The sequence below is a fragment of the Cryptomeria japonica genome, unplaced genomic scaffold (genome assembly GCF_030272615.1).
Source record: "Cryptomeria japonica unplaced genomic scaffold, Sugi_1.0 HiC_scaffold_1155, whole genome shotgun sequence".
In the NCBI taxonomy this organism is placed as follows: Eukaryota; Viridiplantae; Streptophyta; class Pinopsida; order Cupressales; family Cupressaceae; genus Cryptomeria; species Cryptomeria japonica.
The window spans coordinates 11584-23895 of NW_026729756.1; the positions used below are offsets into that span (position 1 = coordinate 11584).

Here is a 12312-nt window from a genome sequence, read left to right on the forward strand (position 1 = left end):
TACTATTACAACGCCATCCCAGCTGCTTGGCAAAGAGCATAATAAAAGAACAGTCTTGCTCTCATCATCTTGTGTCATCCCCATTGAAGTTGATTTGCCATAGCGCAACCCTCCTTCATCTTAAGCTTGTACAACTGCTTCATGATAAACACTTTATTGGCAGCCGATGTCATTTCATACATGGCTATGAGTTTATCCCATACATCTTTTGTTGTTGCTTCACCCGTGACATTGAAGAGAACATTGTTGGACAGCTAGAGAAAACTTGTCACTCTTGCCTTCTTGTCTAATTTTTCCCATTCTTCTTCAGCCATCGTAGTTGGCTTTTTTGCTTTCCCTTCAAGCGCAAGTGAAAGGTATTGCTTTATCCGCAAACACTCCATCTGCACCTTCCATAACCCAAAGTTCTGACCGGAGAACTTCTCTATCTTCGCTTCTTCCATGATTCCAAAATTTCAACCACCGAAATCTTAACAGCAATCTAACCTCACTCTGATACCAATTGTTAGGATTTAGAAACGAATTAGAAGAGCAGAAAAACAGAATAATAAATTCACAACAAAGACAAATGAGACACACAAATTTATCATAGTTTGGCAATTGCCTACGTCCACACTTAAAGCAAGGGAATCAATTATATTGATGACCAATTCGGTTTGTTCTTACACAGCTGCAAGCAGCTCCAGAATACACATGACAAATTGATATTCAAGCAGCTCTTAAAGAGCTTTACAAACAGAAGTTAAAGAACCAAGAGTTTTGGCGGTAAAGGAAAAGAGTCCGTTGGACTTCACTTCCAACAGTTGGAAGGACAATAGAAACTTACATAATTTGTTTGGGATTCCAGAGCAGGGAGTGAGTGTGGAAGTCTGCTTTGGGGTCGAACCAGAGGTAGAATTGCTACTAGCGATTGCCTTTGCCTTGAGAGAAAACATTGGTGTGCATAATATAGGGATCTCCTGACAGATTTCGCAGGAACTCGAAGTCTATTTCGTCGTGTTTATCCCCTTGCGAGGACAGCTTCACCAGCCCATGCACATTTTATTAGACAATAAATACTCAACTTCCTGCTACTGCCCACTACCGATTTTGGGACTACTATTGAATGTATGGAAGAGTAAGAGAGATACTTACATAGTAAGCAGTGACAGTGCCGGCCGAGTTACCAGCCACTAACTTGATTTGCATATCGATCTTTCCAGAGAGATATTCATTCTTAGATTGGAAACCTGAGCCTGTTTTCATAGAGCAGAGGCAGGGGAGGAGATAAGCATAGGTTCAGCATACTGTTAAAAACACACATATATATAGAGCAAGCAAATGAGATTAAATACCTGAGGACTGATCGAGAGTGAGCTGCAAGCGTTAGCCATTGTCGAGTATCTTAGCACGATCATTTCCCCATGTGATGTCAAAGTCGTTATAAAAATTTGCAGAAACAAGGTGGGATGAGGAGAGTACAAGGCTTAGCAGGAGGAAACATGGTAACAGATCCATTGGAAACTCGGGAGAAGAGTAGAAAACGTAGTAGTTGTAATAGTGATGGAGCTATGGAAGTGTTGAATGGTGATGAGGAAACTCAAATGAGATTTATATATAGACAGGGTCAGGTAAGAATGTAAAGTAGTGAGAAATTTCACAGAGAGTTATTAAAGTGGATGAGTTGGAGAGCGTTTTATATTTATATTTTATGGTACTCGAGTTTTGTTCACGCGGAACTCCAGCAAGAAGAGGAGCGTGTTTCCTGCGTTGCATACGGCTGGCTTAGCTGTGTGCATTATAACACAGTTGTATTTCATAATCTGGAAAGCCTAATCAAAATGATTGTGTTGGATGTTGACCTCCAGACGTAATTTGATGGAGCGTGCAGGTGACCAAAGACGTCATTTCAACACAATGTGGGAGGGTCCACGCGTGGGATTTCGAACAAACCACGCAACAATGTGGACCTCGGTTCCGTCAGTATTAATCCAAGCCAAATTTATTTATTCAGCTAAAGGTGAGAAAATACACCTCTACACTAACCCAAATCTTTTTCCTTAAATTTTTTCTCAAACATAAATATCATTGCAACATGTGAATCATTTACAATAACAAAAATGTGCAATAGCCATTGGAAAAGGCCGAAGCTATTCTGGCTACAAAACGGACCTTTCATATAGCGTGATAGCGACCTGTCAGTCAATCGCAGCCATTTATTGCAAAATCGACGGTGTAAAACGTGCGACTAACACGTGTGTTAGTCAATCCGATCCGTACTACCGTTTTGGAACCAGAATAGCTTCGGCCTTTTCCAATGGCTATTGCACATTTTTGTTATTGTAATTGATTCACATGTTGCAATGATAATTATGTTTGAGAAAAAATTGAAGGAAAAAGATTTGGGTTAGTGTAGAGGTGAAAGTATATAAACAGGCAACAGACCGTCAATTTCTATGAGTGCAAGAAGCCCTGGGTCATTAAAACACCCTGGCTTGATGAGCATCACACCATTACATACCAAGAATAACCCCCTAAGATCTTAAAGGGTCTGAAAGATATAAGAAAGTGAGAAGTTTTATGAGTAATAATCGAATATAAAAAAGGAAAATTAAGAATTGTATAAAGGTATTTTTTGGAAGATATAATTTTTGTGATGATAGAGGAAGGGAGTTTTTACTAATAAAATTTTAGTGTTTTAATTTATTTAAATATTCTAATAAAAATATTTACAAACGTGACATGTGTTATGAAAAATTTAATCCAACTATACAAGTTGAAATATCATTCTAACTATTATTAAGTGAGATGTCATTTGAAAAATGGGTCTTTAATTTCATTATACCCTCTACTCAAAATATCTATATGCACATCATTAACTAATATTTAATATTTGAGCAAGTGAGTAGAAGCAGAACTAGTCAACAAAGAATTGCACGACATAAACTTTGGTAATGTTCATTAAATATGACAACATTATTGCAAGGTTTAGATGCCCATTAAATTTTGCAAGTGACCAATAGAAACACTTTGTGAATCAATTAATAAAAGAACTTTTGGGAACATTCATTTTCAATCATATCAAGAATACACCATATCACCCCAAAGCAAATGTAGCAAGACAATAATCAATTTAGATCTTGATTGAGGCACCCACAAAGGTTTGTAATAAGGATATATCATACTCTGTGTTTATTGTACAACCTCTAAAATTTTAATAAAGTACCTATTAGATCCAATTAGTTCATGGGTTGGATGGAAAATTGCCAATACAATACATACTTCCCAATACAAAGGTGGAAATTATTGTAAGGTTAAGCATAGAAGAATCTCTAAAGGTAAGGTTAAAATATTTGAAAAGGTTAATGAAGAATTGGTCACTTGCAACATACAACCAAACCCAAGTAAAATTAAAACCAATGTTATGAAATGATTAAAACATCTAAGTAATTACAACTAGGAGATAGAATATTACTATATGATAGTAAGTTTAAGGAACAAGGTAAATTAAAGATGTGATCTTTGAGATCTTACCACATAGATCACGTACAATCAACTTTTGTGGTAAAAAAATAAATAAATAAACTGAACTACTAGAGGCATATATAAATGGAGCTCAATCATATGGCTTTAATACAAAGAAAATTATAATATGAAGTCAAAAATATTATACATATTTGGTAGCATTGTACACTAGAACTAGTACTTAGTGAATATGACAAGTCACCTCTTACAAAGAAAATACGAGTATTCAAAGAATCAAATGACAATTATATAAAGCATGAAATCAACATGAAGGGGTATAAATAAATAAAAGAAGACAAAGGATAATGAAAAATCCACAAAGTAAAAAGAAAAAGCCTAAGTCATTGCAAGATAGCTAAGAAACAAGGTTGTCAATACCAAGAAAAAAAGAGGAAATAATTGAATCCATGGAAGCCACTACTAACTCATTCTAAATACACCAAAGGAATAGTATGAAAATCATTTCCATGGATGACTGCGAATAACAAAATGAAAGGGCCATTCTTAAACATTCCCACTAGAGTTGAACCTTTGTACAAGATGGTTGAAATATATTCATATCAAAATTATGGCTCAATGACCATACAAAATTAATAAAAAAAATGTTCCTCTTCATAATCTAATGATAGGTGACTTCTTGGCAATAACTACACAATTTAAAACTTAAAATTTGGGAAAATTTCTCACATTTTGAACAACAATGACAATAAATGGCTCTATTTGGTGCTCAACCATAGGTAGTACCTAGATATTCTTTTCCTAATAACTATAGAAGTAATAGATGATTGAAATGAATGTGTGACAAAGGTGATAATGCTAATAAGGTGGACGAAAAAATCTATAAACACATATAGAGAAACAACGTTGAACATGAATGATTCGTTACCACAAAAAACACTAGAGATCCTTAGTTTTTCATCTAAGTTTATCTAAGTAGTTATGGGTTCCAATAGAGTCATCATGAGAGCATATCATAGCAACACTCCATGAAACCTTTCATCTTATCAAAAAAAATTGTGCACATACATTTTCATCTCTCTCTCTCTCTCTCTCTCTCTCCTCTCTCTCTCTCTCTCCTCTCTCTCTCTCTCTCTCTCTCTCTCTCTCTCTCTCTCTCTCTCTCTCTCTCTCTCTCTCTCTCTCTCTCTCTCTCTCTCTCTCTCTCTCTCTCTCTCTCACGCACGCACGCACGCACACACACACACACACACACACACATTGATGGTGACATTCAAATCATAGTCATGTGGGTTGTAAAAGCTTATCATCCCTTATTTTTCATTTATTTTGTAGGTTCCTATGGAGAGTACACACCAAAGAGTAAACCTTCGTGATGATATTTTACAAGTTCAACTAATTTATATGGATTCTAATGTTAATTTTTATGTATAAAAATATTTTATATGAATATTTGTATAAAATAAATTATTTGGTATGCATGCACAATTATTGTGTCGGTGCCCTACCCTACTGTTATATTTTTTCTTGGAGACCCTTGTAGTTTTTGCCTCTATTGGCCCATCATATATAATTGATTTGAGAAATTATTTAGATGCACCTTGTGTTAAAGTTCCTTTCTCTCTTAATGTTTCCTCCCACCTTTTTGTTCATATCAATCATCCAAGTTTGTAAACTCCTAAAATTGATTTAAGTGTTTTCTTGTTAGCCATATGAAGGGATTCAAAAACTTGCATTGGGGCTTCATGTGGGTTTTATAACCTCTTCATTTCAACTAAAACTATATTAATTATTTCACATGTGAATAACTACTCAATATTTTGAAACTTTTATTTGTTCCAATTTCATATGGTTTTCACACTATGGCTTGCTTGAAGAGGTAATTTTGTATATTTAATTTTTTTTGTTGTTCCCTGCCTTTCCACATCATTTATCCCTTAACTTTTTCTATGGATCATTTTTAAACGATGACTTAATTGTATAGATAAAATACCTTGGTATAGAAAAGAAAAAAGTAGAGGAGGTCTTGTACCCAGCACAATAATTGGTTCCTAGTTTCCCAATTTGAACATACGTTTTGTGATATTCTTCCTAGGTTTGGAACCCCCTAGAACCTAAGAGAATATCTAACCTTAGAGATTCAGGTCCACAACTTACATTAGCAAAAAAAAATGACATTATTATCTAGAATATGTTATCTATTGTTGATTCTTAGACGATTGGAGATATTTTGAAATACCTTAGTAGTATTATTTGTATGTTTTCATTGTGTTTGAGTAAGTTTGGCATCCCATTAACTTATGCAAACAAATTGGCATCATTTATATGGAGAATCTAAAATTTAATATTACTATTCCATTAATTTATATCTATGCATTTGTCTTTTGGTATGTTTTGCATTCCATCAACTTACACTAATAAATTAGTGTTTTTGCTCAAGGATTTAATACTTTGGTTTTTATTTAAAATACCTTTAAAACTCAAAATGGGAATTTTTATTATTATTTAACACTATCAAATTGCTAAGAGGGGGCATAAATTAGCATATACTAAAAACGATTAAAATAGCTTATTGCTTTGTCATTCATTTCATCAACTTTATGCATGAAAGAAAAAAACTAAAACCACTAAACCAAGAACAAATGAACACAAAGATTTTAATGTGGAAAACCCAAACTAGGAAAAAACATGATGAGAATAAAAATCACAATATATATAAAATTGATTGCAGAGTTTAAGCCAAAGGCTAGGGAGCTCACTGCTCTGGAAGATGACTTGTAGACTAAGGTGCACAACCTTAGGGAAAGATACAATTCTTCTAACATAATGATATCAACAATATTAAACTATAAAAAAAGAATCTACCAAAAATGATAATAACAATTCATAATTTAGTACACATCTGAAATAGTCTTCATCTATACATTGCTATACATCCCAACCTCTAAAAAATTATCAGAATGACTTCATAGACCACATACATATCAATACAATAATATTTTCCTCTAAATATAAACTGCAACCTCAATAACATCCAATAGGTTAGCCTAATAAGATGTAATATGTTCATATATAACCATCAACCCCAATAAATTCTACAAGAAAAATGTGGAAGGCAAATAAAATGTCTGAAGGACCATACTATATTGGTACACTTTTTAGATACTCCCAAACTAGCTCGCATGCAACCACACAGTACCACATGGACCAAAACTCACATGAGTCAACCCAAAAGATGAAATGGGAAACTTCTATTCCAATACAGCAAACGCAAATTTCAATTTGGACCACAAAGAAGACTTGCAGATGACCAAAGAAGCAACTTAATCAGCCCGCTTTAATGGTTCAATAACTAAGCCCTTAAGGCTATAACTTAGAGATTGCACATCAACAATAAGTAGCTATTAGACTCATTATGGAGGTTCATTTAGCTTACCATCACTGTATGTGCGCTAAGACTCTATCATGGCCATCACTGTATGTGCACTAAGACTTTGTTATGGCATCAAGACTTAAGAAAAGAACAATTCTAGGGACATGAACTTGAAATGGGTCAGCACTATATGTGCACTAAGACTCTGTTATGGCATCATGACTTGAGAAAAGAACAATGTTGGAATTGAAATGTTGTAAACAACTAATGAAGGAAATTGAACTTATATCAACAACTAATGAAGGAAGCTAAACTTGTATCAACAACTAATCTGAACATGAAAATATTAATCTAACACAAGCTACAAGAATGGGATCTCAGACAATAGACATGAAACTACTGTGCTCGCTTTGGCTGTAGGAACAGACACAAAGTAGATTTTTGTGGCTGCAGGAATAGTCAACTACTGGAATGATACTACTACTGAATGAAGAATAACTACCAAGCTAAGTAAATAGAGTTCTCACCAAGCAGTCCCCCTTGAGTGAGACTTCCAAGATTAACAAAGGCTCTAAAAACTCAGAATATCATTTTATTTATCAAAACATAAGTACATAAGATATGACAGCATGCTCTTAAACTGTATTTCAAAGCTAAAAGTAAACTTAAAAACATCAAAATGTTCAACTCGCTACAAGAGATCATCTAAACATTATTTATTAAAGAAAAACTACCAACTATCCTAACTAACTGGGCAACCAGCTCCAAAATATGAGGGTGCTATTTATTGAAAGCATAAAAAGAGGAAAGGAAAGCTCATGCATGCCCTTAGCCAAGTCAGATGAGACGCGCAGTATGTCCCTAAATAGACTCAACTGATTGTACATGATTAATTAAGAAGGTAGTTGCACTATTAAGTAGAGAAAGATCCTCTACATTGGTTATTCCTTGACACCTTCAACAATTGACTAATTGGTAAGAGTCCTGGTCCTTTTTGGATGCTTCATCATAACACCACTTTCTTAGTACAGACCCGCAAAAAATGTTAGCACATACAAAAAACCACATTTCCCAAATCATCTTGAAACAACATTTTTTTCAACGCATGCACATTTAATAGATAATTACATAGCATATGCATTAGTATCATGGATTGTTTCAAGGTTACACTTAAGCCCAAAAGGTAATAGTTTCTCAAGAAATAGCATAGCAAATAGTGACATCACAGTATCAAAGTCTGAAGTGTCATCATGAACATCATAACAAATCATTAGAAAATAGAACTATAAACTTGTCTCATCATTCCCCCCAACCTAAGATCTTGTTGGTCCTCCAGAGATATTATTCCTTAGTCGGGTCAAGGTTCTCATATCACCAAATGCTAATTATCCTACAACATTGGATACATCCTTGGAATTAGGGTCCCAATAAAATTCATGCCTGTGTTCCAACCTATTCCACCTTGGTCTTTCTTCTGCTATATCATACAGGTAGCATTTGTATTCTAGTACTAGCCACAATAGGATGGGTGGCTGGAATATTAATGGAAACCAATAATTCTCCAGTGTTATTAAAAGCTATATATAACAAGTACATCTATTTTTTGCTGCATAATAATTCTGTAGTGAGTGTGGCTCAACTTCCCTTAGATGATGACTCAAGATATCCTATCTCTGTGAAAGGTATCATGCTACTATTTTTCCTATAGTATCTTCCACTTTTTCATATTCTGCATAGGCTCCTTCCTATAGAGACAACACTCTCTCCTTAATATCCTACATGTACATAACTTGGTGCCAATCATAAAATATTGATGTAGGATCATGAGACTCAACCCTAAGAGGCAAGGTTTCTCGCAGTTCATTTTCTCTATAAGCTCTGAACTGTATACCCCAACTGTTTTTATTTTGAATCCAGGACATAAATTCCCTTAAATGGATATCTCCAATATACATCAGTGGGTTCCATTGATGGTCATTTGGGACAACATAATTATGTAGGTACAACTCACAAAGTAAATTCTTAACCTCTGGTGGGGATTCTTGATAGGCTTGAAAGAATTCTTGAGGGGTATTGATGGAAGGGTTTAATCTTGAAATTATACTTGAAAGTTGGAAAGAAAAATATCTCTCTTTTAAATGCAATGTGTAAACCCTTGGAGGGGTCTTGCATTTCATTAATTGTGGCACTAATTATACCATATTATCTACTTTTTTTCTTTAATTTAACAATCTCCTCATCTTTCTCCCTAATTTAATTATCATTTTGCTCAATTTGTTTCTACAATCTAAGGTTTTCTTCAACCCAATTTTCTATTTCATCCAACAATTTCATCATTACACTATGCCATAATTTTCCTAGCAGTATGCCTCAATGGCAATACTGGTGGTTGCTCAAATTCCTATTGAAAGGGTTCATCTTGCTCCTGATGTGCTACTTCCTCTTCTTATGCTTTCTCTATAATGGCAAAAAATCAATCTAACCCTATTTTTGCATGTTCCTCAAATACATGATCTTCAAATGTGCTTTCCTCTTCATCACATACCTTTTTCTCTAAGGCTGCTAGCACTTTTCCAACTACTTACTTAAGCTTGGGGATTTTTCTTGACATCATGCCAACATCTGGTATAGCTGGCTTTGTCTAGGTTGTAGGGGTTTTCCTATTTTCTGCAGTTGCAGGACGAATAGTGTCTCCAATTTTTCGTTTGGTAGGGCTAGGGCTAGGTTTTTCTATTTCAGGAGTCTCAACCATAATCTTTTCTTTCCTTTTTTCTGCTTTCTTCTTCTATTCCTCTACTTTTCTAGTAGTTACTCTAGTTCGGTGTGGGGTTTGGAGTGGAGTACCACCATCATGGCTTGAAGAAGGAGTTCCCTCTTCCTTTGATTCAAAGGAATCAATGGTTATAGTTGTACTGGTTGTAGGAGGGCTTTCTCTGAGTCTTGCACCGGAGATAGATGCCTCAGAAGTGGTTGTAGTAACCTTCCTCCTTTTGCTAGACCTGCGAGACTGACTCCTCTGTTCCACATTTTCCGATCTAAACTGATCCACATTCTCAAATTCCTCCAATGTCATACCAGAAACTTCTCCTAAATATTTTTCAATATTAATTTTATCAAACAGTTGTGAGACACATAATTAGACCTATATTTTTTAGTTTTAGCCACCATGATCTCCCGCAATCTGTAGAGCATATTAGGAATGCTCATTCTCCTCCCATACCTTAAGTGGTTTAAAATCTTGAAATGAATAGAATGCAACCAAGACTGGCGACACTCATAGGTAATATATTTGCAAATGTGCACAACTACATGCATCCACTTGTCTGGCAGCGATGTTCTCCTTTCTCCCTATTTATCCACAACAAGTGGTGGGTCTCCCAGTTTAGTAAATTATGCCCTTGATGTTCTTGTGTCTTGAGATGTAGGGTATGGGTCCCCATCAATGGGAAACCTTGTAACTTCTGTGATTCTCTCCTCTATGACTACTACTTCCAATCCTTTTACCATTGCTTTACCATTTGAAAAAGTCTGTACAAATTCTATAGCAATGTCTTCATTGAAACTCTGCAACTTCAAAAAGTAGTCTAGCTAACTAGAATTTTGAAATTCTGCTAGACAAATATTAATAAAGGTAGTTTTTTTGGAAGGGCTTCAAGAAAAATAAAAATGATGGCGCAATGATAAAAATGTCACATCATTGGTTCAAGCCAACTAAAAGACAACTAATGGGAAAATTAATCTGCTAAGCTTGCATAATTTCTATGTGGTGAAGTGTTGCCTTCCTCATTTCATCTAATTTATTGAGCTACATGATCCTTTCTCTTTATGCTTCTGATATGTTTATTTCCAGATCTAATGTAGTTCTGAGAGTTTTATGATCAAACTCAATTGGCATCATAATTGGTTTTTCATATAAAAATTCAAATGGTGTAAAACCAGTTGTTTTCCATGTAGTTCTATATGCCCAAACAACTTTTGACAATGTGTTGGCCCACTCTTTTCTATGAATGGCCACTGTTTTGTTATAATTGCTTCAATTTCCTGATTGGTTACCTCATCTTACCCATTTTATTGAGGATGATAAGGGGTAGATTTTTTATGCCTAATATTGTATTCATTAACTAGCATTTTAAAAAGGGTTGATGTGAATTGAGCTCCTTGATCTATCACTATCTCCCTTGGAACCCCATATCCTGTGAAGATTTCCTCATAAATAAATTTTGCAACCTTATTATCCCTTCCAGGTTTCATTTACTTAGCTTCAACCCATTTAGTGATATACTCAGTACACACTATGATATAGGACTTACCATTGGATGGTGGATCAATTGTACCCACAAAATCCAAACCCCATTTATCAAATGGTGTGATAAAAACTTGACGGTAGAGGTGCATCTCTGCTGATTTGGTTGGTCATCCCATCCTTTGACATCTATCACACTTCCTCATGTACTTGCTTGCATCTTTATGAAGTGTGAAATAATAATAACTTGTGTTGAGAATTTTCATTGCTATCCTTTTTGTAGAAAAATATCCTCCACAGGGTTCATCATGACATGCATGCAAAATGTCATAGGTTTCATCTTGTCTGGCACATCTCCACATCACATGATCTATGTTATTTGTGAGAATTTGGTAATTACTGAGAGGGAGGGGTAAATTAGTAATTATAGTAAAATTAAAAAATTTAACAACCACCAAAAATTTCTTTCAAAATAACTCATAAATAGTACTGGTAATAAGTGAAATCATACTGCTAATCAAATTTATCAAATTGTTCTTCTAAGTGTTCATCAACATGCATATAATAGAAATATATCAACTCAAGACATAGGAAATCAATCAACACATGAACACCAGGATTTTCACGTGGAAACCCAAATGGGAAAAACCATAGTGGGAATTGGTACCCATAATATTTTTTAACTCTTTTGAAATGCGCCATGTTAGAAGCCTAGCCCAGTTAGGAGTAGACCCATTACGAGTCCCCTAGTTAAGGGATTTACCTCATCCCTATTAGGAGATTTACTCTATTAGGAGTAACCTTGTGAAAGGATTTAGAACCCAAGCTAATGAGTCACCTAGTGAAGGGATTTATACAACTAGGCCTATCAGGATCTATGGTTAAGGGATTTTTAGTTTGTTGCAACTGTTAGGGAACAACATATGTATGATATGGAAATAACACGCTCTACTTGCTTGTACAGATCTTTCTTAGCTCCAATATTCTTCTCTCTTGTATACACACATACTGGTTTGACCACACTCTACTTTTGACCACTGACATAGTAAATCATCACAGACTTACTCTAAATAGACTTTACAACTTAGTCGGTTACAAAACCCTATCCATATACTAATATTTACATCATAGATCATCACAAATCTTTACAACTCATTATAGATCATCATATGGATCATTACAACAAATTATAAGTCAATTGTAGTTGTTGAATGATCATAAATCATCACCACAC

At 34.8% G+C, this 12312-nt stretch overlaps 1 long non-coding RNA gene across 1 annotated transcript; it reads right to left on the reverse strand.

Annotated features, from left to right (window-relative positions):
• Positions 1–617: 617 nt before the first annotated feature.
• On the reverse strand, positions 618–1547 carry LOC131873176 (uncharacterized). Its single transcript, XR_009371194.1, has 3 exons — positions 1335–1547; positions 1135–1235; positions 618–1020 (listed from the first exon to the last, which is right to left on the reverse strand). It is a non-coding gene; the product is annotated as an uncharacterized LOC131873176 (long non-coding RNA).
• Between the last annotated feature and the right edge of the window lie 10765 nt (positions 1548–12312).